Source organism: Uloborus diversus, chromosome 6 (assembly GCF_026930045.1).
Source record: "Uloborus diversus isolate 005 chromosome 6, Udiv.v.3.1, whole genome shotgun sequence".
Classification (NCBI taxonomy): domain Eukaryota; kingdom Metazoa; phylum Arthropoda; class Arachnida; order Araneae; family Uloboridae; genus Uloborus; species Uloborus diversus.
The window spans coordinates 124,108,900-124,116,813 of record NC_072736.1 but is presented as its reverse complement, the minus strand read 5'-3'; positions in this window follow the sequence as shown (position 1 = coordinate 124,116,813).

The window sequence follows — 7,914 nt, the reverse complement described above, 5'->3', positions numbered from 1 at the left end:
GAACCACGTGAGAAACAAAAACAATATCAAATTTATAGTTCGCTATCGACCAAAAGTTGAGATGAAGTACTGAATAATGATTTGAATGGAGGAAAGCCTTCGAAAATAAGGGATTTGAATTCAATGACAGGTTTTAATTTCGCAGAAATTAAGAGGTTTTAATTAATTTCTCCTGAACTAATTGAGATTTCGAAAAATCCTTTCTTAGTGGTTACTTTCGTAATCATGCGGACATGCCTGCCAAATTTCAAGTCTGAAGCTTCAGCGGTTTCGGCTGTGCGTTGATATATATATATGTATATATGTATCTATATATATGTTATCTCAGGACATTGATTTTTATATATTAAGATAGTCAAAAAAATAATTTTGACACACTTTGTTCTGTTTTTGATATTTTCTCACAAAATATAGTTTCTCAAAAAGTAGTTTTGGACACTTTTGGACACAAGAGTTTTGAACAGGACGGTAAAAACCTTGTCAAACCTGCTTTCATTTGCACACAGGCATAAACATAGGGAAATTTTGTTACTAATATAAAAATAAAAATAAATAAATAAAACTCATGCATACAAATTGAAATTTAAATCAATAATTCAACTTGATAAAATCAGCTGCATAAATAAGTTGAATGTTCTCATTGAATAAATGTTCAATATAAAACATTACTTTCATACATTTTATTGTTTTTGATGTTTTCTCAAAAATACAATTTTTCTAAAAATATAGTTTTGGACACTTTCGGACAGTTTTGGACACAAGGGTTTTGGACAGGGCGGTAAAAACGAGGGTTTTTACCGTGGTTTTTACCATAGTGTCCAAAACCTTGCCAACTCTGATCCAAAACTCACAAGAACTAGTTCGGGCAATGCAAAAGCTTGTGAAGTTGTAAAAGTTATGAACAAAGACATTTTTTGCACACTTCTGTACCTCAGACACAGACTGACGTAAGTAAAAAAATTACGATTTTCCGTTTATTAGAGCATTGTAGATAGAAGCCTATTCCGCATCGAGTCGTGTGAACGTCATTCCTTAAAAAGAATCCTTTTCAATTTTTTTACCAGGTTAAAAGAGCGCGCCTCCCATCCTTTAAATGTGACAGAAAAAAGTATTTCTTCTTTTCTGTGGAACTATCATAATGTGACTGACGTCCTTCTGGCTCTGAGGTACAGAATTTATCTTCGTTTTTTTTTCTCCAAAACAAATATGTTAGATTCAAAGAGACACAAAGAGCTCTGGAAAGCCCCAGTATACGGCTCTAATGAAAAGACGCTCGACTTTGTGCGAGTTCGTTTTCGTTTGGGCTGAAAGAAGAGAAACTCGTATATTGCATAAAGCCAATAACCAATAATTGGAAAAGCAAGGTGAATTTCCCCACTTCTGTAAATGTGTATAGTTAATGGAAATTATAAATTTAAATAGAAGGATGTAGAGGAGTATAATGTTTTGTCCAACAAATGTTTCATCTGCAACAATTAAAATATTTTAAACAACTGTTTTCAACCAACATCGAAAAACTTTTTCTTGCGCGATTTTAAGCTTTATTAAAATTCAAATCAGACACAAATGAATTATTTTTTTTAAAGATGAAAGAGAAAACTGTTTAAACAATCTCTTTCAGTGCGTACATAATTTTTACCCTTCAAAAAATAACCATGCCAAGAAAAATTAATCATTTCTGAAATCAAAAGTACGTTATGATAAATTTTTAACTATATTCCCTCAACGAAGGCCAAGTAGTTGACTGGAACGCATCCAAAACGTTAGTTTTAAGATGAAACATATGCGACCTCTTTTCAAAATTTTTCCGTCTCAAGTTTTGACTTCTTTCTATTTTGAACATAATTTACGCATCAATAATAAATTTCTTGGAATGAAGAATTGTCGTCGTAATTTTCGAAATGCAAGCATATAAATCAGGCAACGAGCCCTTCGTAGAAATAGTAATCGTTTTGTCATTATGTAAAAAAGAATTATGCACTTATTTTCGGAAGAGCAGACTTTTAAAATAGCATTATTAAATTTTGAGCAATAGTTTAAAGCTTTCGAATTATATTTACCATTAAAATGCAAGGAAACATAAAAAGCACGATTAATCTTACAACGGAAACTTCATCTTTGGAATCATCTTTTGGAAAGAACTAATGTTTGAAGAACAAAAATCATTTTTTTACTTAAAAAAAAGGCGCTCAAAGGTGCAATTTCTCACTGAAAAATTCATTTATGTTTATAGGAATTACATAAAACCGGTAAATGGTGCAAAGCTAAACATTTGCAATTTAAAAAGGTGAATAGATAAGAGTTTAAAATGGTTTATTATTGTCACGATAAGAATGAGAGTAAATGTAAGTCATTCTAACATAAGTAAATGTAAGTCATAACTAACTAAATAAATTAAAGTTTTGTAAAAACAACTGCAAAAAAAAAAAAAAAGACTCGGTGAGTTTTGACTTCTGGAGCAGGTTTGATTCTTAACGATCTACACTTTTTTATATTAAAAAATAAATTTTATGCAAAGTGCAACTGGTTTTTAAGCAGCTGCAAATGTTACACAGCACTATTCTTCTACAATGGTGTTTCTTTTAGTCAAAAGTACTACTTTTAGCCTCTGAAATTGATAGAATAAGCAATAAATAAATAGATAAATAAATAAAAATAAATAAATAAATAAATAAAATGGAATAATAATAATAAGTATTTGAATTCTGACACCTGGAATTCAAATTATGGTTTTCGAAATCACGAGTGTGTGTGTGTAGGCGTTTGTGTTTGTTGGTATGTGTGTGTGTGTAGGATATGGAAGCAACCTTGAGACGGTTTCCGCTAGAGGAGCAGTATCGGGAGGAGCGGTAGACGGTGGTGCTGCAGAGGGAGGCGGGGAGGGGGGGAATAAAATCATAGGAACATCAAAACTGTCAAATGAGAACAATAAACAATGTGCGTGCTCCAAAAAAAAAAAAATAATAATAATACGGAACCAGACAATACTTATATTTTTTCCAATATTTTTAATTTTAATTATTTGTTTTAAATGTCAGAGTTCCAGAAAAGAATATTTCATCGTGTGACATCACAAGTGAAAGCAACCATTTTGGAGCGGCACGTGGTTGTTTTTTCCTGCAAGATATCGCCATTCGGTGTTTTCACAGCGAGAAATTATTCGCGGAACGATAATTGTTAGTTAAATCAAATATTCATTTGGCAAAGTTTGGCAACGTCTTAAAACTTTGTTTTTGGTAACCCTAGTGACTTGTTCACATATGACGTCATCAGCGAAAATAAAACAGCGATTGAACGTTAATTTAAATTATTTTTCTAGAGAGAAAATAAGTCAAAATTAAGATAAAAATTCTCCTCCCCCCATGTTTTTGACCATGCTCTTTCAGAAAAATATATTTTTGAAAAGCGGGAAACACCCAATTACGATGGGTTTTCTGGAAAAAAAAATACATAGTAGGACTTATAAGTTAAACGATAATAAAAAATTCTGGTTGCTTGTCAAATCAGCGGTGCGATTACTGATTTGCTCCATTATCATTCTAATACGTCTAATTATATAAATGATTTTAAGATGCTTTTCATGTACGATTTTGCGGCAGATGTTTAAACAAGGTAGTACTAGATGAAAAGCCGATTTTGTTTTGAGATTTTAAAGAATAATTCAACATGGAGGCTCATATGTCACATTCAGAAAATGTATTGTAACTTGAATTACTTACTTTTCAAAGCATAGTGGATGCATTTCATTTTGGTAGTACGAAAATAAACGAAAACTTTTACTTCCTTTTACGTGAAGGTTTTTTTTTTTATAATAGTCTCTTTTCCGCATAGATGTGAAATTCTCAAAATGCTTCACTTTTCAACAGTTTTTTTTTTTGGCATTAAACGAATGTTTACTACAATTATTTAAACCAATTCCTTTGCTTATCTATGTTTGAGGGTTAAATAAAGGCAATTTTTATCTTAATTAATGACTTTATAAAAAAACAATCTGTTTTGTTTTGTTTTTTGAGAAAGAGAAAAAATGTCATGTTTTAAAGGTCTATTTTAAATTGCGAAAAGAATGATTTTAAATAAATGTGTATGTACTTAATTCAAAAGGGAAAATTAATTTACAAAGAAAAAATTTCATATGATAGGATCTATTAAGTCTTCGTATGCCTATCAAATAACGGATGCGTTTTAATAACTTAAGTCAAATAAGTGATGAGTTATGACAATAATATATATATATATATATATATATATATATATATATATATATATATATATATATATATATATATATATATATATATATATATATATATATTTTTTTTTTTTTTTTTTTTTTTTAACGTCCGCAATTAGCTGTCAAAAAACATCGACTTTTTTTTTTTTTTTTTTTTTTTTTTGCACCGAATTAACCTTGCTCCTTTTCCCTCTTAAATTACGTAACTTAGAATGTTCCAAATTCAAGTCGCCAGGCTGAAAATATAATTAATTACCAGATAAAATGCCTTAATAATTTATTACCAGAAGTAGTAAAATATACATAGGTAGTCACGTGCTGACAGACAAAAGCCCGAATTTTTTTTTAAAAAAAGCGAATGAAAATAATTCTAATTTGAAAACAATTCACTATCGAATGCATTAGGTCTTCTCTGGGAACATGTAAACAAGTACAAAAATAGACAGCGAGAAAATAACAAAAATACGGAAGCACGCGAGTTAAGTTCTTTTTGCAGCGAAATATTATTTCTTGTGCTTGTAGTGTGCTTGTATAGCAATAATATAATAAAATAAATGATTAAAACATAACTTGCAGTTGAAAATAAAACCTCGAGGGAAAACAAATTTCTTTTTATTTCTCTCAAAAAACAATAAAAATTTCAAAGAAAACTTGCCTCTTTTCAACATTTTTTAATATTTTTTATAAGAACATTTTACTTACTTTATGAGTATATATGATGCAGCATTATTACTGGAAAAAAATTTACGTGAAAGACCAAAACAGTATTAATCAATGGTTTCAGAATTTAAATTTTAAAAAAGGATTTTAAATTTTCATCTCTTCATATTCATCTTTATTAAATATATATACAATTTTAGGGAAGGTTTACATTTAAGGTGTTCCCCTCATACCCTTATTATTGACTAACTCCAACTTTTGGAATGTTAAAGCCATCTTGCTCTGACTCAATGACTCCAACTCCTACTCCTTAGCCCCTGATTTTTACTGTGAAATAAAGATTGTTGAAAGGATTTCTTTTTTCATTTTCATTCTTTTGTTTGAATTAACTAATTTTTTTCTTTGCATCAGGAAATAAAAAGAAATTGGGAGTGCTTTATTTTTTAAATGAAAGGAAGAACTGTGCAGACGATTTCATTTTTTGCGAAATTTGATTTAATAAGACATTTTTTTTCTAATTATTTTCAGAAGTATGCTTTTTTTTAAAATAAATTTTAGCGACGGGGAAAAATGAAACCAAAAGTTATTTATTTTAATCCAAAGGAAATAGCAACAAACATTTTTTTTTCCTAAAACGTATTTATTTTGATGTGATTTTAATGTTTACTTGTTTTTTTCTGTTTCAAAACGGAGAAATAATTAATTATTGAAAAAAATATTCATTAGCTGTTTTGTTTAAAAGACACTTCTACTACATCTGTGCTTTTATTTATTTTTACGTACCTATTTCATGAGATGAGAAAGGCATATTTTGGTTTTATAAATCAGCTAAAAATATTAAAAAGGCATATTTAACATAGTTTTCAGTTTTAACTAACTAAGAGAATATTGATATGATGCCAGAAAGCCGATGTTAGAAAAAGTAGGCTCCTTTAGTTCTGGACGGATTTTCTTGCTTGTTTTATCCAAAAGCATCATTTTATGAGTGCTATACATTTGACATGTACGGTTAATTACGCTGTAAACGTCGTTGCAAGAAGGGCATTGTTCCCCGTTTTGTCGGTCTCTTGTTTTACATTGAAGACGGAAGAAAAATATATCTATAAGTGGCTACTTCTTTGTGTATATCCGGGGTAAACTTCAAAACTACTGAACCGATTTTAACCATTTTTTCACCATAGATAACTACATTATCAGGGAGCAACTTAGACTATAATTTATTCCTAAAAACTTAGTTTAAAAAACTTATGATGGAAAACAGTAAATTTCAAGTACTTTTCCCATTAGTTGATTAAATGCAAAACCCATTGTTACGGAAATTCGTTGCCTTACAACAGCAATATTAAAAGTAATCATATTTAAAGTGATTTAAACATTTGGAAACTCTGCTTTTTGCACACTTAGCGAAACATAGTAGATAGTTTTTTTTTTTTTTTTTTTTTTTCTTTTTGTGTGTCTGTACTTATTTAATGAAATAAAGCGCACGGTTTTTTTAGTGATCTTTGTTTTTGATAGTTTATATTTTGGAAATTCTTCAAATTTTTATATGCCTAAATTCGTGCTTTCGTTTCTAAATGAATACTCGTCCGTTCTTTACACTTATTGTTATTTTACTTTTATGGGTAAGGAAGAAGCTCGATTTTTAAGCACGTCAAAGCGGTGTGTTTTGAGTTCTTTCTGTTAAAACAAAAACGAAAGAAAGTAGTGATTGTTACTCACAATTATTACTGAAACAGGCAACGCCTAGTTCTTTCATAAAGAAAATAACGAGACATCTCCATACAGTATTCTCTAATATATTGAAAGGATGAGCTGTACCAGTGCACGCTTCAGGAGAAAATAGAAGAAACGTTACTTACTGCTGTATTAGTGGGCTAAACATAACTGAAGAAGATTTTATTGCAAATTTCATTTTGTTTTTTGATTTTAATTAATATTATTTGAATTATTAGTAAAAAATCAAAATTTAGTTGAATAATTGTACGTATCTGGAGCAAGAACCAAATAGCTCCAATACAATCAGTTAATTACTTATAGATAGCATTATACTTTATTAAAGTGTCCTTGAATTTCATTTAATTGTGGAAAATGTTAACATAATATTAAATATAAAGACAAAACCTGTAAAAACTAGCTTTTAAAACAGTTTATTAAGTTTTTGGACGCTATAAAAAGGTGCAGTCGACCCTTTTTGTACCAAATTCTTTAACTATTTTCCCACTTCTTAGATGCAAAAGAAAAATGTTTCTCGGTTTGAAATTCAGAAAAAAAATTCCTTTTTATTCACAAGGAGCGCATTTTAATGTCGCAAAACTTAATTGTTACACTTTATTATAATTCTTTTCTAAAGTAATTAATATTCTACTAATTACGTTTGTTCCATAATCGCTTTTTAATGAAGCTATTAACTATATTTCAATTTGGAATCACGACAAAATGATAATCTAACTTCATTATTATTGATAGAAATTATTTTCTTTTACATTTAGCAAAATCTCATACCTAAAAGAATTATGAACTTCAACAAATTGAAAAATCCCAATTATCGCTATTTTCGAACAATATGCACTACATTTTCGAAACGAATTGAATTAAGTCATTATGTAAATGAGATGAGTTTCGGAAGTTAATCTAATCTAATCCAAATTATAATAGTTGTTAAGTTAAAATTTTAGTAATATGCTTATAATTCTTTCTAAAATGCAGGGTGTTTCAAAAAGATGGACACAATGTCAAATTGCAATTTTTCCTGCACTATATATTGTACTTTTATTCTGTCCGATATATTTGAAAAAAGATGCTGCAAAGTTTTGAGTACTACAACTGATCTTCAGAGCTGAGCTGTAGCGTCAACTGTTATTGAATTACTGACTGCATTTTTTGAAAGCAACATGGATACTATGGAAAACAAGATACTTTGCTCCCTCTCCCCCCATCAGGTCTCCTGATCTCATACCCAACAATTTTTTCTTGTGGAGATTAGTGAAAGATGCTATTTACATACCACTTCTCACCAACATGCG